Raw genomic sequence first — 26375 nt, 5'->3', positions numbered from 1 at the left:
CCCCCCAGCCCTGAGAATGCAGTTGTCTCCATATGGCCGCAGGCGCCCCTGTCCACGGGTCAGAAGCATCAGGGACTATGCTATCCCATCTACGGGGCAGCTGATCGCACGCCGTCACTCGCGCAGGCATTTCCATCCATCCCCTCCTGGTCTGTGCGCCCCTCCCCTTCTAAACGCCGGAGCTCAGCAAGTAATTGCTCCCAGCGGTCCGCCATAGGTTCCCTCCGCAGCCCCAGAGTCTCCTCCCTACGGATGGCTGTCCCCTCCGCCCTAGCCCACGCCTGGAATGAGGAGGTCCATGCCCACGTGTGTGGCGAGTCGTGTGCCTTCCATCTCTTGGTAATGAGGCGCTTTGCAACTACGAGCCCGAGGTCCATGAATCGGGACGTTACCTTGTCTTTGGGTGGTCTCTTGAAGAGGTGCAAAATGTGCTCGGGCCAGTCAAATGGGATGTTGCGGCCCACGCTCCCCTGCAGTAGCCTATTGACCTCCCTCCAATAGGCGCTCAACCCAGGACAGCTCCACAGCATGTGTAAGAACCCCGCCCCCAGCTCTCCGCACCTCGGGCAGGATGCGTCATCACGGCGAAAGTACTTATTGATCAACTCGGGGGTGAGGTAGGCCCTGTGCACTATGAACAGCTGGATTTAGCGGAACCGCATGTTTCTGGGGACACGCACTGGGCCTTTAAGCACCCTCTCCCACTCCTTATCGGCGAATGGCCGCCCCAGGTCCCGCTCCCACTTGACGCGGAGTGGGCCCAGATCAATCGCCGCGTGCTCCCGCATCGAAGCCGCGAACCAGCGGACCAGGTGCCCGCCCCTCCCCATGACGTGCAGGTATTGCACGGTCAGGTGCTGGCGGGGCTCCGTAGTCAAGTTCCCCCATTTAGCGGTCAACCTCGCCAGGAGCGAGCGGTGTGTAAGAAACCCACCGGGCGGGAGCCCATCCTCCGACACCAAAGTCTCATATGGTATTAGCTCCCCGTCCCTATATAGGTCCCCCAGCGTGTGCACGTCGGCCTCCCACCAGCCCGCCAATGCAGAGGCCGCAAGCACCCCCCCGCCTCCGGAGGAGCCCTCCAGGGGGATGGCTGGTGCGTATGGAACGACCGCGCGAGTGAGGTACAGTGCCCTCCGGAAGCACCTGTGTGCCACAGCTAAGAGAAGCGGCAGCGGCCCCCCAACCGCGGCCAGGGGGTGAAAGAGACCGGTCACACGTTCCAGCGAGTAGGGTGCCTCCGCCGCTGCTGTGTCGTCCCTGCCTCGATCAGCCAACCATCGTGCTACCCATTGCAGCTGGGCGGCCAGGTAGTAGTGCTCAAAGCAAGGAGCCGCCAGACCACCCCTGTCCGTCGGCAAATATAGTTTTGCGAGCGCAAGCCTGTGTCTCCCGGTTCCCCAAACAAAATCCTGCAACATCCTAGTGAGCGTACCGAAAAAGGCGGGGGGAACATACGTCGGCAGGTTAACAAAGAAGTACAGGAGGCGGGGGAGCATAACCTTTTTGGCGAGTGCCACCCTGCCCGTGGTCGTCAGGGGGAGCGTGCTCCAAAAACGCACCTGCGACCGGAGCGCCGTGACCGCCCTTCCCAGGTTGCCATCAAAGAGGTCAGTCGGGCAGCGGTATATTTGCAACCCCAGGTACCGAAAGGTGCCCTCCCGCCACTGAACTGGCGTGCCGTGCAGGCGGTAACCCGGGTTCTCCGTTTCTGCGCTGAAAGCGTATAGGCAAGATTTGCCTGCATTGACGCGGAGCCCCGAGACGGTGGCAAAGGTCTGCAACAACTGGGCCAACTGTTCCAGGATGCACCCCACATCCTTGACGTATACCAACAGGTCATCGGCATAGAGCGACACTTGATGAACCGCGTCCCCCAGCGGTATACCATCTCCCAGGGTCATCCGCATGGCCGCCGCCAGGGGCTCCATCGCCAGGGCGAACAGCAGTGGGGACAGAGGGCATCCCTGCCGGGTGCCCCGGCCCACCGGCACCGCCTCCGAGATATAGGGGCCCAGCCGGACACGAACCGTGGGGTTCCTGTAGAGCAGGTCGACCATTTGGAGGAATTCCCCGTCCAGTCCGTACTGCAACAATACCGTGGACAGGTAGCCCCATTCCAGGCAATCGAACGCCTTCTCCAAATCTAGAAGAAGGCACCCCGCTCTGGGCCACCTGTGCACGGCCTCGCTAGCCACCCGAAAGTATCTCCGAAGGTTCAATGACGTGGACCTCGCAGGGACAAACCCGTTTTGGTCCGGATGCACCAGGTGAGGAACCACTGGCGCCAGCCGGTCCGCCAGAGCCTTTGCTAGGATTTTGTAATCCACGTTGAGCATTGCCAGGGGTCGGTAGGAGCCCAGGGATGTGCTGTCACGATCCGGCTTAGGCAGAGAAACCAGGAACGCCTCCCGCATGGAGGGTGGGAGCGTCCCGTCCTCCAGCGCCTTACTGTAGAGTGCTCGCAGCAGCGGCACTAAAGATTCGCGGTAAGCCTTGTAGTACTCCGCGGGCAGTCAGTCCGGCCCCGGCGTTTTTCCCGACGCCATGGACTGTATCGCCTCCCCAATTTCCTCTAGGGAAAGGGGGCCACCGAGCGCTGCGTTGTGTTCCCTGGAGGCCACCGGTAGGTGGACGGAAGCCATAAACTCCCCAAGGAGGTGTCGAGGACCCGTCCCCCTGGCCGCGTACAGTCGCCTGTAATGAGCCGTGAAGGCCCGGTGTATTTCGTGCTGCGTGTACACTACCACCCCTTCTTCCGTGCGGATCGCCCCGACCGGGCCACGACGGTCGTCCTGGCGGATCAACCAGGCCAGCAGGCGGCCTGCCCTGTCCGCTCTAGCGTGCGTTCTGGCCGTGTGCGCTGCGTAGTTGTGGCAACGGAGCCGCTCCAAGAGCTCCGCGTGTTTCCCACGGAGGTCCTCCAGGCTACGGGAGTACCTACCCCCTCCTTCTCCCTCCCTCTCATACTGCAGGAGTTCGTCCTCCAGGCGCGCCAAGGAGTCGGACAGGGTCTTACGTATGTTCCACTGGGCCCCCAGGCAGTGCCCCCGAACGGCCACCTTATGGGCGTCCCATTCCACCAAGGCGCTACCCGCCGTCCCCTCATTGGTGTCAAAGTATTCCAGCACAGCCTTGCCAAGAGGAGAGCGGAACTCCGGGTCCTCCAGCGCGCTCGGCTGGAGTCGCCAGGTAGGCACAGGCGGGCGATCCGCCACCCAGCCAATCCTAAACCACAAGGGGTTATGGTCGGAGTGTGTCCGCCCCAGGTACTCAGACTGCTCGATAAGCGGGAGCAAGGACCGGGAGCCCACGATCCTATCCAGCTGTACGTGTAGGTCATGAACTGCCGAATAGTAAGAGTATATCCTGTCCTGAGGGTGTAGTATGCGCCACAGGTCCAGCAGCGACCAGTGTGTGAGCCAGTCTCCCAGCGCCCGGGCACCGGACTATGCCGTCGTTGCACGGAGGGGAGGGAAGGATCTATCTAACTGGACATCCAACACCATGTTGAAGTCCCCCCCTAACATCCAGGGGAGCCCAGCATAAGGATGTAGAAGCTGTGTCAAGTGCACCAAAAAGGAGGCCTGATCTACGTTAGGCGCGTAGAGTGAGCCCAGCAACATCTCCTGCCCAATCAGCTTCCCTCGCACAAGCGTGTATCTGCCTTCCCTGTCCACCACCACCTCCTTGCAGTCGAAGGGGACGCCTGCCCGCACCCAGATCAGCGTGCCCCGTGCGTGCGCCGAGTAAACAGTGCCATAAGTCCGCCCCCTCCAGCGCCTGGAGAGTCTGCCTAGCTCCGTCTGGGTCATATGCGTCTCCTGTAGGAGTGCAATCCCAACGGAATGTCGCTGTAAGTAGGAGAAGATGGAGTACCGCTTGGACGGCGTGTGCATGCCCCGTATATTCCAGGTCACAATGTTGGTGTGCGCCATTGCGAAGCCAGTCGAGCAAGCCGGGCCAGGGGCAAAGCGTCAGCGCCGGGGGAGGAAGGCGGGCCACAGTGCGGAGGGAGCATGTTAATGCGCTGCCATACAAACAATATAACTACTATGAACAAGTTAACAAATGGGGCGTATTCCCAACGGGGCATCCGTCCAAACTTCTGAGTTGCTAAGCAAGATTAGGCTATGGCAGGATGGTGCCTAATGGGGTTCGCGCGAGTGTAACTACGCTTTAGTGGCGGTTCCCTTCCCCTATCGCCGCTGATAGAAGGAGGGGCAGCTTCGTGGCAAGGACCAAACTGCCGCGCAGACCCAGCGCAAGGCGCAACGGAGGGAGCCCGCGGCTGCGACATCTAGTGGGGCGCGCCATGCGCCACCCCCCCCCACAAGGCCAGTCGCTCCCCGCGCCTGTCCCCCGCCCCCCCCCAAACCGGGCTTAGGGTCCCCAGGGTCACCCAGCGCGGCGCTACTGCAAGTACTCTGCACCATCTAACCTGCATGGTCCCCACCCAGTCCGCAACACTGCAACAGCTGATCACACCATTAGGTCGGCAGTTTGTGGGGTCACCACAGGCAAGAGCAAGTCTTCCGAGACCACAGTGGACGGGGACGACGCCCCACTCGTGCCCGGGGCGCTGTGCGCACCAGTCTCCATTCGCCCACTGGCAGGCGATGCCCCAAGCGTCGCCACCGCCTCAAGTGCCTCCTGCCGTTCCATCCGCATTCTTTCTGGACTAGGCGCCACTCGTCCTGGATGCGCTAGCTGCCGTGCCCCGTTGCGCCCCCGTCTTCTGGATCGTCGCTTAGGGCGGCCTTCGCTGTCCGGACCATCGGGTCTCGCCCCCGTCCACTGCCCCGTCTCCTCCAGCCAGTCCCACACGTCCGCCGGGGAGTCGAAGAAGCGGGCCCCCTCTTTCGCCACCACTCGGAGGCGGGCCGGGATCAGCAGGGAGTAGGGTAGCGCCAGCTCCCGGAGCTGCCTCTTCACTGCCATGTAGTTGCTTCTTCGCCGCTGCACGGCTGCAGTGTAGTCCGGGAACAGCATGACTCGGCTGCTGCCCACTGTCAGGTCGCCAGACTTCCTGATTTCACTCAGAACTGCGTCCCTGTACCGGTAGTTGAGAAGCCTGAAGAGGAACGGCCGGGGCCGAGCCCCCGGCTTGGGCTTCTGCGCCGGCACCCTGTGTGCCCGTTCCACCACGAAGTGCTGGGACAGTACCCCTTGGGGCAGGAGATCACGCAGCCAGGTCTCCACATAGCGCTCCGGGTGCCTACCCTCCACTCCTTCCGGAAGGCCCACTGCGCGGATGTTGTTGCGCCGGGAGCGCCCTTCCGCATCGTCCACCCGGTCTTCAAGGGCATGAACCCGGTCCAGCACATCCTGCAATGCCGCGCTGTGGCTCTGGACAACAGGCGGAAGCTCCTGGAGCGTTTGGTCGTGAGCCGCTACCCTCTCGGCCAGTTTGCGATGGTCAGCATGAAGGAGGGTGAAGTCCGATGCGACCTTGTCTATCCTTGTTTCAAGGGACTCCCGTGTCTGGTCCAGGGTGGTGCTGAGTCTTTCCACCGCCGCGAGCATGGTGTCCATTTTGGCGGAGAGGGCCGCCGTTTGCGGCTCCGCACCTCCCTCCGAGCGCCCCTGCGGGGGGTCCAGGCTCCCAGCGCGCAGCTGTCCCTGCTGCGATTTGTCTCAAAGCCGGCCCATTGCGTACTGCTGGGCGGATGGCATTCACGATTCGGCCCCAGGCGTCGCGGCCACAGCCAGGCGTGGGCTCTCCGGACCCACCGACACATCGCCCGGCGCGGCCGCCGGGGTCCTCCTCGGCCTCCGAGGGCGCAGTCGCCAGGCCGCGAACAACCGGGAGGAGGACAGAGAGCACCCCACAGTCCGCTCAGACAACAGACTCCAAAGGGAAACACACCAGCAAGGCTTCCCCGCCCAGGTGGGGCGCTCGGGACCAGTCACCCCTCACTCCTCAGGGCACCGCACCACAGCACTTGTCCCTGGCGCGTCCTCCGGTCTAGGCCCTCTCCAGTCCTGCCAGGTACACCCGACCGGTGCCCGCTAGCAGACCGCTGCACCCCCCGACGCACTCTGCCTTCGCCGTCTTCGTGCCCACTGGGGCGTGAGTCAGTCCAGTCCCATCAGCCAGTCCCACGGGTGGGGTCCCACTCCCGCGATCTCCACTCCCCAGCTCACCGGCTCATGGGGGGGGGCCCCAGATTGCTCCGCTGTGTGCCGGTCGGCGACCCCCGCAGCGTCCAGCGGGCCAGGCGCATCCACAGCCGCACCCAAGATGGCGCCTCCGACGAAATGGCGTCCGCCCCTGTTTATGCCCGGCCTCAGGTTCAGCAGCGGCCGCGCGCGGCCTCCGGGCTCGCTGTACCCTTCACCGCCCGGCGTCCCTCAAGGTGCACCGGCTCTAGGCCACTCCAGTCCAGGCTCCTGCGCCCACGTCTTGCCTCAGGCGCGACCGTGGATCACCCCCCGGGGCCAGGGCCTTCCGCACCTCACATCGCCGTCGCAGTCATGGCGGGCTCACATTCATCAGGGAGACCGGCACAGGCCCCCGGCCCCAGCTCACCGTACTGTCCAGTGCTCGGCGACGGTTCGTGGCCTCAGGCTCCCCCTCGCAGTCCGGGTCTCTTCGTCCGCACGGGCCACAGCCCCACGATGCCCCGTCTCCAGTCGCCTCACAGGGTGCAGCAGGCCTCCAGCAGGCAGTCTTGGGCACCGCCTCGTGCCGCCTCCTCTGGGCCCCTCACAATGCCCCAGCACCCGGCAGGGGTCCCGTCAGGTCGCGTCCCCAGGCGCCGGCAGTTCGCAGCCTGCAGGTCTCTCCGCTCCGAGGCACCGTCACAGGGCCTCCGTCGAGTGCCAGCGCGGGCTCCAGCGGCCGGCCCCTCCTCGCAGGCCGCCGCGCGCGTCCTCGTCTCCCGCGCCGGGCCCCGGCGCTATGAAATCGCCGCCCGCTGGGCTGCGCGGACTCCTCGCGGTCTCCTCTCTCTGGGCCCGCATCTCGCCGCCACGTCCTGTCCCCTCACAGGATCGCTGTCAGGATCGTCAGGGGATTACGGTCGGAGCCTCAGCAGCTCTCGTCCGCCATGTTGCCCGGTTGGCCACGCCCCCCCACAATTGATTACTTCATAACGGGCAGAATCACTTAATTGTCTCATAGCCTCCATTTTGTGATCATCAACATTCATTTGGACTAGGTCCAACGGCTTGACAATTAAGGTAGGCTCATTCAACAAACTCTTAAGGCCAATACTTTGTTCTTTTGTTAGGTCATCCCTCATTTTATAGTCCTGATCATTATGTAGTTTAAATAGTTCCTATATCATGAGCGAGTGAAAAGCCACAATATTGGCATAGGGAACATTAGGATTACAATCTAGATTTTAGTTTAAAACCACTACTTTGTCATATCTGACAAACCCCAAAGCCCTTAACGTTTCACCCACATCACTGACACCAGTATCATCTTGATCCAGTTCCAAATTATAAGTCGTTAGAATAGAATCAATATCCTGCAAAGTAAAATCAGTAGTTATTTCAGATGACCTATTCAATAAAATTTCTCCGCCAACATTCCCATGATCTCAGCATACTGTATATTTTCTTTAGTTTCAATTTTCTTACATAAAGGACTAGATCTATTCTCATGTCAACAGTTGGACAAAATGATAAGCTCAATTTTAACAGAGATTTCTCCACAGGTGTTAGAGTACGGGATGAGAGATTAACAATGGGTTTATCATCAGTAGTCCTGGATCTTTGTATAGGTTTATACCCACTCTTCTCTTTTTATTTTTTTTGATTGCGCCTTTTCCTTGGTCTTCTCTTCCTTTTCCCTTTGTAGTAGTCTGATCGTATGAGGCCTGTTCCTTCTTTTGCTTCAAAAGTTGAAATTTGTGTATAAAGGTCAGGGGGCGTATTCCTAAAGGGATCCCCGGGGTCTGGCCTTGTGTGTCTGAACCCAACTCCAAACTGGAGTCAGTAGATACAACATCCTGTGGTCTTTGCTGCTGGATGATTTGAAGATCTCATTGAGCCTAATCAAAACATTTGGCACATGTCAAAATCCTACCTACTGCATAGCTTTTTTTGTCTCATAAGAACTTGTGTGGCTTTTTTATTTTTTATGGCATCTTCATAGATTTTTAAACATCCATCTAAGGCTTTTAAAAAACAAAACATAAAAAAACAATGACTATAGTATCTCCTTGTATTTATCCAATTCTGGCCTCACTGTTTGGAGATCCGGTCTTGTTTTATCCAATACAATTGGCATATTTTACAAGACATTCCAGCATTTCCTTACATGTTTTGCCAAACAAGGAGCCCAATGCTTTAACAGCTCAGGGGAAGGATTTTCGTAAGTGGGTATGATGGAAATTCTCGGTCCTCTTGGAACCCGACCCACTTCTATACGGTTGGTGAGATGTCACTTCCCACCACTTGATGAGCTCACGTTTCGCTTACTTCTCCAGTAGGTTCAAGTTTTAACTGTGGATTCAAAAACCATTGTTGAAATACTAGTTTGGGTTGGTATTTGGCCAGTATGCAGGTATTCACTGAATAAGGAGAGCGTGCCAGCCTGCTTCTCCGTTTCCCATGTATTCATATCTGATGTGAACAGTAAATCAGACGACGTGCAACGTAGAGCCACAGACAGTTGGTTGATTCTGCAGTGGTGCACTCACTCTAAACTTGATATTTCTTTTCAAGGAGGAGAGGAGTTAGCCTAACAGTTAGGGCGCTCGACCTCGGACCTGGGGGAACGGGGTTAGAGTCTCGGTAAGGACGCTAAACATCCTGTGATTCTGGGCAAATCACTTGATCTCCCTGTGCCTAACAAAAAAATGAATGTGTGTCCTCATGTAACGTAACTGGTGCTATGTAAAGCGCTCTGATTGGATTCGGGTCAAGTTCGCGCTATATAAAACTCTGCAAAAAAAAAAAAAAAAAAAAGAAGCAATAGCAAGAACATGAACGTTTAACGTGGGGGTTCTAGAGAACCCAGAGCCCAGCGACTCGCCACTGTGTAGTTAGTTAGGTCCTAGCTACCACAGTAAGTGTTTTTTTGGTTTGCCAATAACTTTGGCACAGTTTGACAAATGTGTATTAGAACAAAACCTCTTATCCAATCTATATTGCTTTTGCTATGGCCTCCTGGGGCTCATTGCCGAAACCAAATTTCAGTGTCACACACAAAAAATGGTTTAAAAAAATATACATTTTATTGTTTTTCATTCTTCATATAAACACGATTATTTTTCTCAATAAAAAAAAAAATATTGGTCAAGTTTCACTGCAGTTGATTTATAAAACACACTATTTACAAATGCATATAACTACTGCACAAGTGCATGGGAAATTGCCATATTGTAAATAACCATGTCCACAATATGATAAGTCTCAATTTTAAATTCAAATGACAAACGTCAAATTCATAAGTAACGCCACACTAGAACTACACACCTGCATTCTCCCCTATCATACCATCACATTCATACTATCATTCATACACAAGACATTTACTGTCCAACCTGTTGTCCGAGACAAGCCACATTTTTTTTTTAATGGGACAATCATATCCAATGAATTTCTTCCATTGTGAATGTCTGAGAGGAATCCCCATTTGTATGCTACTGGTCAATACGTTTCGGTGGACCATCTAATACGCCACCTTCATCAGGACCAAAAGTAGAGTCATAAATCTCATATGGGGTGGGCGGGGTTATCTTGTACTTGTCACTGCTAATGTTATACTGTGAATTCGTCCAACTACTTCTTGTTTTTGTAGGATAGGCGGGGCCTCTAAGCCCAAAATGGACTCAGTGTTGGTGTTCCCATCTGGCAACCTACTAGTAATTCTTCTATGGGTTCGGATCCGAGGCTATGCTTAGCATCATGTGTTTCTCTTTTATTCATGTCTTGTTCACGGAACATCTACGCTAAAATTGCACGTCAGAGAGGCTCGAAGAACTGACGTCAGGCCAGCACTCACACCTTGTTCCAACGGTCTGTTGGACAGTTTGACAAATGCCTGGAGGCTGGAATCTCCTGAGGCTTGAGCCGGGAGAAGCGCTGGCTTCGCCTATTATTGCGGTATTATTTGATCTTGTTTAAATATTTTAACCGCTTCTGCTGCTACTGTTTTAGGACTTTTAATATTTTAACTGTCTTGCTGCTATCTTGGGACACAGTATCTGCTTAGAATCGGAGGTAATACCACCTTACCTGGCACTCGACACTTCCTGCTAATTTGCACTGCCCCTTGCAGAGTTGGTGACGATCGGCAGGGGCCGCCATCTTGGGTGGAGAGGTGATCCGCGTTCCAGCTCTTCAGGGCTCATTACTATTTAAACACTCAAATCGCGTGCGCGCCGCTGGCGCGCCTAAGGCAAGCCAGTCTGCGCCCGTCCGCGCACTGGTCGCACCATGCGCCAAAATCCCTGGCCAATTTTCCCTTGGTGACCTAACTACTCTTAGCTATTCTAGTAGGCAACTACGAATTCTGAACAAGGCTACTAGGCGCCCGGACTGTGTTTGTGTCTCACCTGGCTCTGGTTCTGGGTTTACACCTCGGCTGTGCCCGGCTTGTCTCACAACTTTACCAGTACTTGGCTCTGGCAAAACGCTTGGAGAAGTCCGGGAATTGGATTCTAATCTATCTAATGGCAGGACTACGGCTGTATTTCAATGCCTATTAGTTAATGCACGCTCTTTGGTCAAACATAGTGTCGAGTGTGCAACATTAATCGAGGATAATAATATTAAAATAGCCTTTATTACGGAAACCTGGTTGGACGAAGCTTCGGGACCTGATCTCGTGAAAGCCACGCCTCCTGGCTATTCTTGCTATACTGTAAATAGACCCTCTAAGAAAGGGGGAGGGCTGGCCGTGCTCCACGACAGTTCTATCAAAGCCGTTTTTGATACAACCGTCTATTCCTGCTTTGAAGCTCTGTCCTTTGCCTTCACCCTCCATCATGGCCACATTTTTAGGGGTGTTTTAATCTATAGACCTCCGGGTCCTAGGAGCCCGTTTTTAACAGACGTGGGAGCTGTGCTTGAGGACAGCTTGTCCAGGGAGTCGTTTACCTTCCTGTGTGATTTTAATTTTCATCTAGAGACGGATGGGGACAGAGCCACTGGAAGACTGCTTGACCTCATGGGTCGTCTGGAGTTTAAACAACTGGTGTGGGCTCCTACTCACCAGGCAGGGCACACTTTGGATGGGATCTTCTCCAATTCCACACAGCTCTCGGTTACTGATATCTTTCCCCTTGCCTGGTCTGATCATTATGCAGTCAGGTTCGAGGTAAGGGGCGTGAAAGATCAGGGTAGAACCCCCGCGGTGAGGGAGCCTAAGGAAATTAGATCTTGGAATAAGGTTGAAGGAAATGATCTTAGGGATCTTTTACTCTCCACACAGAAATCCCTCCCTTTAGATGTTGAAGAAGCCGCCTTGATGTATACATCTTGGCTGGAGGAGGTTTGCCTGACTCTTGCTTCTTAAAAAAAACCATTGTCCCTAAAAGGTTAAAACCCACAGCCCCATGGTACTCTCCAGAATTGAAGTCCCAAAAATTAACATGTAAACAGCTGGAACGGCTTGGAGAAAGAGCTATCTCCCATCTGCTAAAGATACTTATAAACATTTGCTGTTGGAAACTAAGAGAGAGTTTTTTGCACACCAGATTAAACTTGCGAGTAATTCCACGAAGCAACTTTACAATATAGTAACTAGGCTGGCGCACCCATTGCCCGTCCTCCTTACACCAACGAGGGATTTCTGTGAGGAAATTGCCATTTTCTTCCAGAATAAAGTGGCTAAAATCTTCGATACATTCAAGAGTCCGGCTAGTTTTAACTCAGCCTCGTCGGCCGGTCTGGAGTTAAATTCCACTTTGGATATTTTTCCTCCTATAGCATACTCTGAGACCCTTAATTTCCTGGTAACTGCGAAATCTGGGTCACCTTATGACCCTTGCCCCGTGGCAATAGCAAAATTGGCACCTGAACCCATAGCTTTGACATTGACGATTCTCTACAATGCTAGGTTTACTCTTGGGCAGTTTCCTAAATGTTGGAAGGCAGCTTCGGTACTTCCTTTGCTGAAGAAACCCAACTTCGATATGAACGATCCAAACAATTTTCGCCCCATTTCGCGTCTTCCCCTACCGGCGAAATTGGTGTAAAAACATTTGAATATTAAGTAGAGAGCTTTTCTGCGTGACACCAATGCCCTGTATCCCACCCAGTTTGGTTTTAGAGAGGGGCACAGTACCGAGACCGCTCTTCTCAAATCAACGGATGAGATTAGGAGAGGGCTGGACCAAGGTGGTAAGGCTGTGCTGATCCTGCTTGACCTCTCCGCGGCCTTCGACACGGCCCATCATGGAGTTCTGATGGACCGGTTGTCGGCTTGCGGAATACGGAATAAAGCCTGGTCTCTCTTAGAGTCGTTCCTTTCCGATAGACGACAGTCAGTGGCTTTTGGTGACTTAGTCTCGAACCCTTTCTCACTTCCTTGTGGGGTTCCACAGGGTTCCTCCCTTAGTCGTACCCTTTTTAACGTTTATGTATCCCGTCTGGCCCCCTTGATTGAATCGTTTGGCTTCTGTCTTACATCGTATGCTGACGATACTCAAATCGTAATCTCCATGCTACCAGGCCAGGAGAGGGCCTCAGGGGAAAGGCTACATAACAGCATGGGGGCGGTAGGAGATTGGATGTCAGAAAATTGCTTAAAGCTCAATGCAAGTAAGACGGAGGTGATGCTAATTGGCAATAATGCCAATATCTGGACTCCTAGTTGGTGGCCTGAGTCTATGGGTACTCTTCCAGTCCCCTCGAGAAAAGTAAAAAATCTGGGTGTACTATTGGATGATTGCCTCTCCATGCAAGCCCAGGTGAATGCGGTAGTTTCCACCACCTCTTACACTCTTAGGAGCCTGAGGAAAGTGCTCCCGCTTCTACCTTCGGAGTGTAAATTCACCGTGGTTACAGCGTTGATTTTGTCTCGCCTTGACTACTGCAATTGTCTTTATTTGAATATGAAGGAGGGTAACCTTCGTAAACTCCAGATGCTCCAGAACTCAGCATCTAGGCTGCTTACGGGAACTTAGAGGTCTACCCCTATTTCTGACGCTATAAGAAAATTCCACTGGCTGCCTGTAAAAAAGCACATCCTATTCAAAGCTCTTTGTTTAGTCTTTCGCGCTTTGCAGGATACAGGCTCTCTACATCTGAGACAATTTCGCTGGTATGTTCCAGCTAGATCATTGAGCTCCTTGGGAGCAAAACTTATCATCCTTCCCATCATAAGGAAAGCCAGATGGGGCAGGAGAAGTTTTGTAGCAGGGGCGGCCAGGGCCTGGAATGAGCTTCCTTTTGATTTGAGGAATTCAAAGGATCTTCTTTCCTTTAGGAAAGCGCTCAAAACTTGGTTGTTTTGATTTTCTTGTGCAGGTGTTGGGAGAACTACAGCAAGCGCCGGGACACCCTAGGGTAGCTGTGCGCTATAAAAGTTCTAATAACATAACATAACATAAATGTCCACAAAACTTTCCCAAAAAAAAGTTCAGCTCCGTCCTTGAAAGTTTTCGGTGTGAAATGTCGGGCAGGAAAAAAGCGGAACCCAAAATGCAATACCTCCATACGAATTTCACAATTACACCAAATTTGTCAAAAGCTAGATCTTTACCAAGAATGTGTAATTTCGTTTACATTTGTTAAGTAGTTTTAGAGCACTTAAAGTAAAAAATATTTGTACATCTGGACCGTTGGACTGACATTAAAAAATTTAAGTCTTCTGATTGGGCTTTTCCAGAGCGAGCTCCGATTGGCATGAAAAGAAATGTTGCGGCAGCCATTATAGGACATGGGGACTTGGTTCCCTGTCTTGAAAAGGTTTTTACAAAACACATCACGAGGAGGCAGGGTAGGGATATCTTGCCCTCTACCCCCACCCATTGAGGAAGAGGGGATCCACGGGGCTAAAGGTTAATTTTATTTTTTATAACTATGATCCCACAGACCTTTAACGGGAACATAGTTATGGAAAAAGGGAAGAGAAAAAAAGAAACCACGAATGTCAGCACTTTTCTTTTTTATAAATAAACAACCACCGTGGTGGACTCGGGCCCGGGGTCAAACCACTTTCATTGTTTTACGTATCAGGAGAGCGCATGCATGGGGGCTCCCATCCCAAGCCGCTTTCAGCCTCAGGGACCCCCATCCCATAGAGTCTGGCACAACGTTAGATGGGGAGGGGACTACCCTTACTTAGCCGTTTTTAGACCCAGGTGCCCCATTTGCTGGGGAATGGCATTCTTTTAAAAGGGGAGGGGGCATGGTGACATTCCTTGTACCTATAATAGGCCCCAGGAAAGTCATCCCTGGGGCCATTTTAATAATTAGGGGATGAGTGCTTGCAGCCTCACACCCCAAGCCTAGATTGTCCCTAAGGACACCGTTCCCAGGGTCCAATACAAGCATTCTCCCAGGGACTCCGTCCCTAGGCCACTGATATTTTCTGTCTGGGAGAGTATGGGCATACCCTGCCCGCATATTCCTTGCCAGAAAAACAGCTGCTCCTGCCTATGTGAAGCAAAGGTGAATGGAGCAGTCTTCCGCAAGCACCACAATGGGAACTGGCTAGCATGCAGTAATGGGTCACTGCTGCCCCCCATTGCCCGAAATTATTTGGTGCATGTGGGTGCCCCCGGTTGCCACCGAGGCATCCACTTTAAAAAAATTTAAACAAAAGCAATGCTTGGCTCCTGTAATAGTGGGGGCTGGTGAGCTGGGCTGCAGGGGCCTGGAGACTCCCCCAGGACCCACCAATATTTAGACAAAAAAGTTAGTGCCCAGGATGGGCACCCGATAAAACTGTACAGTGGCAGAGGCATCACCAAGCCCTTTTTAGGTCTCGGCCTGGCGAAAGCAGCGAATGCGCTGCTCTCGCCATGAGGGCTTCTTGGAATCAATACGGATTCCGAAGCGGTGTCTAAGCTCCGCCTGCAGTTTATTTGTGCGCGTCGTTTGGCATTACGAATTATGCAAAAGGCAGTGCAATGATTGCACCGGAGGCATTTCAATCCCTCCTGGTTGCCACCCAGTCTTTTTGGCCTGCCCAGCGGGATTGGATCTCTCACTTGCGGCATTACACACTGTCCTTCATTAGCTGGGACGCACTATGTTTTTCACACAACGCTGACAGCTTGTTAAGAATGCACCTCCGCGTGCTCCTGTTGCCACCTCCTTCCGGCCAAGGCTCGTTATTTTTAATGCAGATTTCTATAGCGCAAACTCTAGCTGAAGGTATTGGAGCGCTTTATATGAGCTCTGGTTATGTTACACAAGGGCACATTCAGGCATGGGGAGATTGAGATCGGCAGGCAGGGCTGCCCGGGAGGGGCGCTTGAGGCAGGCTGGCACAGGTTTTTTTTTTGTATGTATGGCTCCGCCCTGAACTCCTTAGGAGACCTCATCTCCAGACCTCCTTCGTGACAGTGGAATCCCCTCGAATTCTCAGATGTGAACAGCATGGGACTTGCCTCAATTCGGGACCTTCATGCCACAGCTTTAGATCAGCGCGCAACTTAGCCTCCCCAAGTTGATGCGCTTAAACTTTTTATTCATTGCTTCTCTTTGACCTCGTTGTTCGCGTCTCACGTTCCGGACATATTTGAAACCTATGTTGTGGGTCCTATATATATATATATATATATATATATATATATATATATAGTGTAGAATCTGCGTTCAGGACCTGGACACTAACTGTGACCAATAGGAACAAGCATTAAAAATGCAATAGGTCTCGCCTTTCATTAAGTTAAAGCCATTTGCTTTGCTATACAATACCATTAGCAAAGCAAATGGCTTTAACTTAATCAAAGGCAAGACCTATTGCATTTTCAATGCTTGTTTTAATGTGGTGGGGGCTGCAGGGACTGCAGCAACCCCCACCCCCCCAAGCACCATTGTAAAAAAACATACTAAGTCTCCTGGGTTATTAAGTCCATGACCCAAGGATAGTACGCCATGATTGTTTTTTTTTTTTTTTTAAGTAATCTTAGCTGGATCTGTATGCTCTCCAACTGTGTAGAGCCCCCTTGTGGTGGTTTCCATGGCTGCACTTTATGTCCTGAAAAATATTACACACAAAAAAAGATTGAGGTGGTGTTTTTTTAAATTAGGCATTTAAAAAAAGAATTCTGAGAATCACTTTTGCTAAACATTACGACGTGTGAATTTATAAGGTGCATCCGATAGTAATTGTTGACTTTTTGACAAACAGGTCAGCTTTATATAGGTTAATATGCTTGCCCTTTTCATGAAGCCAAAAGGCCAATTTATTTTGGCGTTCTGATCCTTGGACAAAGCCAGTAGTTCTCCATTATTTAAATGGACACCCTTAACATAACATCACATTAAGTCGTATGCATGCCCGCAGGGAAATGGGTATCGGGCCCTGGACCAACCCCATGCTGCATGGGTTTAGGCATCATACGTCAGGTTCTGTGGCCAATCCCAGCGGGGAGGGCCGGCACAAGCAGAGCATATATTTTATTTTCATATATTTATTTTTATTTCCACACAGGCTCACGATCCCCAGGAGTAGCCCGGATGGGGGCCGCCCGGTAACAACTTAGGCACTGTTTGATGAATCTTTACTAAACTTGCAAAAAAACTGTCATCCACCTCAGCTCCTTCCCGGCGGAAAGTTTCAGAGCGATCCATCAAGGGGTGAGGGGCGGGGCTGTAGAGAAAAAGGGGCAAAACTAAACCCAATTCCTTGATGCAATTTCCATAGGCACCTTAAAACTAGAGTGATCCGATTAGCCGAGATGGCTTTTCTTCTCGTTTACTGCCTGCTGGAACTCAAACACCGATTGACGGGCTGCAACCCGAACAAAAATGTTGCTGCCGATATTACAGGACTCAGTCAGTGAGCCCTGAAATTAAAAATAAAATAAAGGCTTAGGAGGGCCTTGAAGGGCTACCCGGACTCCCTGTGTCTTGTAAGAGGGTGTTCGAGAAGGATCCCCGCATAATCAAATTAAAAACATATGGTTTTGGGGCACCACCATCCTATGGGAGTCCCAAGGTAACCAGTGCTGACCCCTAGACTCATAGGAGTTCAAGGGGAGCCACTGTGGCTCACTTGTTCGTTTAAGATGCCCACAGGATCAGAAAAACAATTATGGAGAGGTTTGGTGTCACCAGCTGTTGGCCTGGCCACAGGTCCGAAGCAGTGGTCAGCAGGTGGTTGGCAAATTTAGGTATGGTAATAAAATCTTACTTTATGTTTCAAAAAAAAAAAAAAAAACTCATAAGTTCACTGAAAAAAATAAAGGCTAATGTAAAGTTAAAGTAAAGCGAAGATTTCAGTTAAAACGCAACACTTTAAACAAACACTGAATTTTACCAGGCATAATTTACTCAAGTAACCAAAACTTGCCCCTTGCCATGCACTGCTTAAAACCTCACGTTACATCACTCATAACATGTTCCACGACATCATTGATAAGATCACCGAAATCTTAAATGACATAACTTTGCGTAATCAGGGTACACGTTAAAGTTATAACACTCGTATTTCAGTGGTTTATACATGTATTTAAGGCTTCTGGTTTTCCATTTTTACTAATTTTTACAGTTAAATACAGACAAAACAATGCGATTCCAGTCTGTATTTATTTTTAAAAGCGGAAAAATACTGAAAATTGTGCTTATGAGAAAATCTCCATGCTCTCTTTCATGAATCCCAGGCAACAGCTGAGCAGATAGACAGCATGGAAAGTTAAAAAAACAGGTGGAGATTAACTTAAATACATGAATATGTTAACATATATTTGTAGTACAACATTAAAGTGTACCTGCGAGTGTAGTGTTTTGTAATACATGGCTGCTCAATTTGCTCGATCGTGACAAGCATCCATGTATGAGTGCAAGTTCAACAGTTAAATGTGGAAATATGCCATTTTACGGCTCCATTTATTCTCAAAACATATAGTATGGATAAATAATAAAAGCCAAAAAAATAATTATGTATAAATACAGGCAGAAATGTAAAAAAAAACAAAAACTCCATGAAACCGGGACCCCTACACATATACTTGTTTATATGGGATTTTTTTTTTTTTTTTTTTTAAAAGCGCTCTTGATCCATTTGTCAGTTAGGTCATTCAAATTTCTCTTCCTCTCACTACAGCAAATGAATCAGCACGCTACAGCTACTGGTTGCCTTTACTGTGAGTGGCAGCATTCTTCCCTTTCACAAGGACCAGACCACCCACAAAATAGTTCTCTTCAATGCCAGGAGCTACTGTGTGCTCTTTGAGACCCACTTTTAGCCACTGTTTCTTATTTTTGATTGATGAAGGCCTGAAATCTTCCCGAACAATAAAGTTTAGCAAAAAACATGACAAAGCGAAATAAGCATTTGCATAGCCAAACGGCTAGGCTTGCAAATGCTTGTTTATGTAAAAGGGTGAAGGGGCACTCACTTATAACTATGCCAGCGAGATGGTTAAAATATGCAACCTAATTTACTCACATCCCATCTGAGGTGCCAGCGAGTGAGTCACTTCGGGGATATCTATATAATTGCCCAGAACAAAATCAGTGTAGGCAAGTGCCAATATGTCAAAAATATATGCTGCACACTGATTTCATTACAAGACCGGAGGCTACATCATGCATTATCTTTTAATGCAGTCACAAGCAGCCGCACTACTTCACAAAGTAAAACAGTTTAAGAATTGAATAGTGAGATAGTAGAGGTATGAGCACCAAACAGACTGCCTCTTAAATGCAGCTCACAAGCACATAAGTTCCTTTATTTTTCCTTACTGTGATTCTTTTCTGTTGCCTTAGCATTGCCTTGCTACCCCTATTGCGACCTGAAAGGGCTTTTCCCCCGCCCCCGCGTATCCTGCCACGTTCCCAATGCCTGGATTCCAATTTATGGTTTCTTTCGGAATCCCCCCACACTCATTTCCCTCCTCACCGGAGTTCCTGGTTCTCTGGCTTTTTTGGCAGGCGCATGCTTTATGCGCTTCAATCTCTCCTGTTGCCAAATACCAATGCGATGCTTTGAATTCATGACTGCGATTGTGTTTTCATTCTACCTCGCTTTTTGTATGTGCTCGCGAAGCGTGGGACAACGCGCTTCCTTGCCTCCACTTCTTAATTTGTTAATTCAGCCTGTTTCGCACTTGTTTGGACCGCGCTGCCCTTTACTTTTGGCTTCGCATCCGCTAACTCGAGCGCTACCCTCCTTTCTACAAGTGGACCTTGGCAATGGAAACGCCGCGTCATTCTGTTGCCAAGGTCTTTTCCTCTGCACCTCCCGGCAGCAGCTGAGCTCGAGCAGCTTCTGACAGTTGCTCACCTACAATCAGCTGCTGCCGGTCACTCGTTGCTCATTTTTAGCGTTTTCTCTCTGCGTTTTAGCCCATCCTTTGCCCCTCCGTTTTAGGGACAAAAAAAAAAAAAAAAGTTAATTAGGGTAGATCTCTAATCACTATAGTGTGGCATAAATAATTTTTTTAAAAAGGGGCATACCCCCTTTCCTACTAGATTAACTACCTTCTGAGCCTAAATGTTGGATCTAGATTCTGATGGCGCTGTAGCAAGCACCCCCAATTTTAGTGATGACTCTTTAAAAAAAAAAAATGTATTCAAAGAGAAATGACGTCCTGTATGCTGGACACCCTTAAGGAGGTTATGTCCACTAATAGACCCCTTCCTTCTGAACAGGACAACTCTAATGAAGGCTCTACTACCATTCATAATGACATGCCCACTAATAAGGGGAAAAGAGTTATAATAATAAAAAAAAAAAGAATTAAAAAATAGAGCCTAACCAGAGCACTGTGGGAAGTGCTAGCACCTCCAATTAATTTGGGAGATCTCAGCACCTCAAACCTTATGGGAGGTCCTCGCACCGCGAATACTTCGGGTGTCCATAGCGGCACAAACCATTTAGGTGTCCCTTGCTGCACAAGTAATACGGGTGTCCTTAGCGGCACAAACTATCGAAGGGCTCATAATAATACAGACATTGATATCGAGGACGAGGATAGGTCCCCCAATTCTTGTGATGAATTTTTCCTAGACTTAGACGATGAGGACTTTGAATTTAACAGTCAACCTACTGAGGAAGAAATCCCGTCCTCGTCTAAGAATGTCATCCTCAACCCTTTGGACGAAGAAATGTTACCCACCCCTTAACATCTCTCACCCCAGAAGCTCTAATTGGTTTCCCCAGGACCATGTTGCGAAATTTATTAAGAGACTGCTCAGAAACGCCCTGGAAAGATACTCATAGTATCCTCAGGGCTGAGTGGTGTCCTAGGCCCACAATACAGGATAAGGTCTGTCCGACCCCCAACCTTGACTCCGACTTGATCAAGTTCCTGTTCAAACTTGGAAGAGACCCCAGGAAGGGTATGGAAAGGTCTCTTAAGGTCTGTCAAGATCGCCTTCTTGACATCCTGGGGCCCCTGTCCAGAATTATAGATATGGCTCAAGAATGCCACATTGATGGCACTCCTCTTGACACAGATCTCGTCAGAGGCTGGGGCCAATGGGCCATAGTACTCCTTGGCAATGCAAACACAAGCCTTAACATTGAGAGAAGTAGAGACATTCTTATTAAGATCAACCTGAAATTAGGTGATATGGCCGAAAAAGAACCCTCCCAAAATCCCAAGGGCCTCCTCTTTGGTGAGGCTATGATGAAGTCTATTGGCAGGTACGTATCTACCTTTACCGCCCTCGACAAAGCACAACCTAATATGAGGCGCGTTTTTTTTTTTTTTTTTTAAATAACATTTTAGTAACAGCGAAATACACAGCAAGTACATCAACCATGACATTCACATGACACCCATTGGGCTTGAATACAGATTAGGGCATTAGAGACCACAAGCATTACATCAAGGGCATTTAACGCAGAAATCAAATCAGTTTTACAACTGATATAGGTGGTTCCCGGCATAGTTTGGGGCCAGGGAGGCTTCAATCCTCGCATCGTAGGCTAGGTTTCCCCATGCACTCCGGTCGGTGCTCCGCCCCCAAGTCGTCCAATATAGCATGTCTCTCTCGTCGGAGTTCTATTGTGGGAGAAATGCAGATGTCCCCCCCCGATATTTGTTCCATCGTTCCCATTTGTGGTCCCATTTTTTGGGGCAGCCGCGACTCTTGTAGACCGTTTTCTCCGCTACCATTGCTACATCCATATCTTGAGCCCAGGTGCGCAGCCATGGCACCGCGGCTACCCCCCATTTCTGGGCTATATTCCTTTTGGCTATGACCCAACCCATCGCCGCCCACTCCTGCTCCGCTTGGGTATGGTCCGTATCATTCCACACATTAAGGAGGCAAAGCTGGGGGGAGGGAGCAACCGACTTACCGATGGCTCGCGCCATCTGACGGGTGAGTTCTGTCCAATATTGCTGTAGGGGGGGGGGCAGGCCCACAGGATATGTGTGAATGTACCTACTTGATGACAGTCACGAAGGCAGAGCTCATCTGGACGCCTACCCAGTTTACATAGCAGGGTTGCATCAAAATACACCCGATGCAGAACCTTGAGCTGAACCAGGCGGAGCCACAGTGGTATCGCCACCTCCCGAGGGGAGGCCACCGCATCCCTCCAGTCCTCGTCAGGCATGTCACCCACCTCATTTTTCCACCTGGCCCGTAAGTTTCTGCATTGGATCAGCGAGATTATTAATTAACTTTTTGTAGGTTATGGAAATGGCTCTATGGTCCATCGGGTCTTGCAACAATCTGTCTTCCAAAGGGGAGTAGTTTGGAAGGGCCGACCCAGGGGGCAGGGCACCGTCTATAGCATGGCTAATTCGTAGATAACGATAATGCTCAGTGGGTGCAAGCTGATACTTAAGTTGAAGCTCTGCGAAAGACGCCTTCCTGCCTTTAACCCATACGTCTCCCACAGTTAGGATGCCAATAAGATCCCATTTATCGAACCCCGCGCAGGCACTCAGCCGCCCCAGACAGTCTGGCTCCCAGAGTGGGGTAGCCCTAGTCAGCTGTCCAGCCCATCCCATTCACTTCTGGAGCCGGTGCCAGGTTTCCACCGTTCTGGCCGTGGGGCCAGTCAAGCCTAGTTTCTTCGGGTTGGAGTACAATGCCCTGTTATATCCTCCCTTCCCCATGAGCCAACGGTCCATTTGGAAGCTCGGGTCATCTTGGAATCCAAACACCCACTGGTTTATCGTGATCAGTTGTGTCGCCTGGTAATAAAGGCGTAGGTCCGGTAGTTCAATCCCTCCATCATACCAGCCCATAGTTAGTTTTTGCATTGCAACGCGCGGCGGCCCGGTATCCCACAGCAACCCACGTAGAGTTGCGTCGATCTTTAGGAAGTAGGCTTCTGGGATCTTTATAGGAGTGTTCTGAAGGGCGTAGAGAAAACGGGGGAGGGCTAGCATCTTAAAAACGGCTGCCCGGCCCAGAAGTGTAAGGGGCAGTGTTTTCCAATGGACCACATCGGGCTTAAACCGCTGTAGTGGGCCCTCGAGGTTCCGCTCATAAAATAGTGCTGAGTCTATCGTTATAAAAATACCCAGGTACTGGTGAGGCGCGTTTTTAATTCTAACCTTTTTGGACAAGCTGGAAGAAGGGTCCTTTATTTCGTCATTGGCAGCCAAAGGCTCTTCAAGATTCAGAGGTTCCGGAAGAGGCGTCTTCCCATCCAACCCTCAATTCTACCCACAAAGAGGGAGATGCTCTCGGAACAGAGGATTCCGATCGCATGGTATACCAAACAATTCCAGTCTTCAAAGTAAGTACATCTCTTCCTCCTTCTTCCCCTCCAAAGGTAGGGGACAGGCTACAATTCTTTTTCCATATTTGGGAAACCTTAACTCAAGATCCCTGGGTATTGGAAACTGTCCGAGGTTTCAGAATAGATTTTGTCAATACCCCCACACAAACATCTCTCCCGAGGTAGCGAACCCTTTCAGAGAATCAACAAAAAATTGTAGAAGAGGAGATTGACTCCATGCTTCAAAAAGGCACAATCAGAGGTTCCTTGGATTTTAAAGAGGTTTGTAAGCACACTTTCTGGTTTAAAAAAAAAAAAAAAAAAAAGGGAAAGTTTGGAGAACCATCATAAATCTTCGGGAATTAAACAAGTATCTGGTCTACAGACATTTCAAAATGGAGGGCATTCACCTCCTGAGAGCTTCTAGAAGCAGACTGGTTGGTCAAACTAGACTTAAAGGATGCTTACTTTACCATTCCAATGGCCCTAGAACAGCAACTCTTCCTTCAGTTCGTTTGGAACAACCGTCTTTTTCAATTTCAGGCCCTACCTTTCGGCCTTTCTTCTGCCCCCTGGTGTTTCAACATACTGAGAACAATCGCCTGGCTTCTGAGGGAAAGAGGCATTCGCTTAATTATATATTTGGACAACATTCTCATCATGCCCCAACACCATTCTCAGATCTTGAAAGACCTGAAGATTGCAATGGATCTCAGAGAGTTTAGGCTTTATTATAAACCGGGAAAAATCAATCCTTACCACCTTCAGATCCCTAGAGTTTCTCGGTTTTACTGTAGACACCTAACTGCCCCCAAAGAAAATATGCAAAATTCGCAACGAGATCAGGTTTTTTCTAAAACAGGATTCCTTCACTGTAAGGGAGTTAGCCAGACCTTTAGGCCTACTTTCGTCTTCTATTCAAGCCATCTTCCCCGGGCCTCTCACCTACCAAGCTCTTCAAAGGATAAAAGCGAAAGCTCCGAGATCTGGCCTGTGGTACAGAGATCTTGTAACCCTAGATCAGGAAGCCAGATTGGAACTCTTCTGGCGGCTGGAGAATTTGGATGCCTGGAATGGCAAAGCGATCTTCGGCTCAACTCCAGTTAGTTTTGGAATCCAATGCGAGCCTTCATGGTTGGGGCGCTCGCCTCCTCAATCAGAACACTGGTGGTGCATGGTCTCTAGTGGAGTCCTCTCACCACAAACTACTTAGAACTTACAGCAGGTCTATACGCTCTAATGAGCTTCAGACAATCTCTTCAAGGGAGATCAGTTATCCTGAAGATGGACAACATCTCCGCTGTATCCTCTATCAACCGTCTAGGTGGGACCAGATCAGCAGACCTCTCCAATTTAGCCAAGAAGCTCTGGAAGTTTTGCCTACAACACAAGATTGCTCTAAGGGCAGAATATCTCTCCGGGAAATCAAACATTTCTGCAGATTGGAACTCGAGATTCCTCTTAGATTTCAGTGATTGGAAACTAGACATGAATGTCTTCAGATGCTCTGAATCGAATCTGGGGTCCCCTGGACGTGGATTTATTTGCCAGCAGGCTGACATGCCAGTTAGAGAAATACTTCAGCTGGATGCCAGATCCAGGCGCTCTTGCAGTGTACGCCTTTCTTCAGTGCTGGTCAGACCTTCGGGGTTACGCATTCCCTCCCTTTGCTAGGATTCAAAGGGTTCTGCAGAAGGCAAGACAAGACCAATGTTCTTTAATCCTAATAACCCCATTTTGGCCTTCTCAGGCCTGGTTCCCGACCACCCTAGACTTAGCTTGCAGCATCCCTTTTTTAATTCCAGAAGTCAAGGGTATGGTTTCAAACGCTGGCGGGGAAGATCACAGCCTAGGTCATTCCAGAATTTTGAACCTTCTTGCCTGGAAAGTGTCAGGAGATCGAATGAATTGTCTGGCCTTTCGTCATCAGCTGCAACACTCTTCGGAGAACCTTGGGCCCCTGGAACACACTATAGGTACAACAACATTTGGAGAAAATGGTTGCGTTGGTACCTTGAGAGGGACTTTGATTCCATGGAGGCTCCTATCATACATGTAGTTAATTTTCTTGTCGAACAATTTGATAAGGGCCTTTCTTATAGATCAATTGTTATAGATCAGCCATTATTGCTGGTCACTCTTATCAATGGTAAGTAAAAATGTTATTGTTTGTAGAGTCATGAAGAGTATCAGGTTGAAGAGACCTCCTAGACCTTAATACCAATCCATGTGGGATGTTAAGGCTATTTTAGACCTTTTTTCAAGTTGGCCTGATAACTTTACTTAATAAGAAATGTCTATTAAGCTTGCAACTCTTGTGCTTAATTTCTTGCCGTAGAGTTTGATATCAAATGTCTTGATATTTCTTATAGATCTTATGTTTGCTGTTAAATTTGAAATAGTTAGAAGAAACTGTCAGATTCTATTTTTTATCCGCGTTTTGACCTGTGTGAGAAACTGTTGTAGATTGTATGAAGGATTATGATAATAGAATGAGTGACCTTCACCCTCATGATGCTAATCAACTGCTGGTTTCCTTTGTCAAACCATTCAAACCCATTAGCTCTACCTCCATTGCCAAATGGGTCTAGTCCGCTATGAGCCTAGCCGGCGTTGACTTATCTAAATTCTAAGCCCACTCCCTTAGAGGTGCAATGGCCAGTAAATCTTTATAGTCTGGTGGTAAGTTGGATGATATCCTCAAAGCAGCGGACCGGTCTAATGCATCCACCTTTCCTCAACATTATTGTAAAGCAATTGAGCACATGTCTGATGTTGTCCCACACTGCCACCAACATGCATAATGTAGCCTCCGGTCTTGTAATGAAATTGTGATTCTCCTATTAACATGACTAGAGAATCTGGATTTCATTAAAGACAGAGGCTAACATTATCCCACCCGTCCCTTCCCTTGGACGGATTATTCTTTAGTTTAAATGTATTATTGAATGGCTTATTCTGATGGTTAATTTTTATTCTACTGCCTGTACTTATTACTGTATTTTTCCTATTTGATGTATTGTTTATTTCAATGATACTCGAATTTTCCTCCTTTTTCAGACAACTCCTCTTAATGGACTCTTCGTCTCATCCTTGTTTCCTCCTCACTTCTCTTCATTCTCTTCCGGATTTTCGAGATGAAGTTAATTTTTTTGGGAACATTTATTTAATTCTCCACATTTAAAAGAGGCAGTCTTTTTGGTGCTCGTGCCTCTTATACTATCTGACTATTCCATTCTAGAACTGTTTTTGTGATGTAGTGCGGCTGCTTGTGACTGCATTAATAAATAATGCATAATGTTAGCCTCCATGTCTTTAATGCAATCCAGATTCTCTAGTCATGTTAATAGGAGAATCACAATTTCACTGCCTTGGTGCAATCACCAGGTTCAGGAAGCACCAGAAGACAATAGTCATGGAGCACGTACTTCTGAAAATCTACTTGCGGCACTCAATACCCACCAGATACTAAAAGAAAACTGGCGACCACGTGTTAATATACTCACTGACAAGGTGAATATCATTTACGTAGCCCTCTGGTATCCTGAATTCAGAATACCACACACTGCTAAAGAGCCCTTTCTCGGAATACATGGAGAAAACC

General features: G+C 49.6%; 1 protein-coding gene across 8 annotated transcripts in view; it reads right to left on the bottom strand.

Moving 5' to 3' along the window:
- Positions 1 to 26375, bottom strand: part of LOC146863313 (uncharacterized) — a 365986-nt gene that overhangs the window by 165412 nt on the left and 174199 nt on the right. The gene's annotated exons all lie outside the window — the stretch shown is intronic.

Source organism: Triturus cristatus, chromosome 2_2 (genome assembly GCF_964204655.1).
Source record: "Triturus cristatus chromosome 2_2, aTriCri1.1, whole genome shotgun sequence".
Lineage (NCBI taxonomy): Eukaryota > Metazoa > Chordata > Amphibia > Caudata > Salamandridae > Triturus > Triturus cristatus.
The sequence above is the reverse complement of the archived record's forward strand: the minus strand, read 5'-3'. Positions and strand labels throughout refer to the sequence as shown.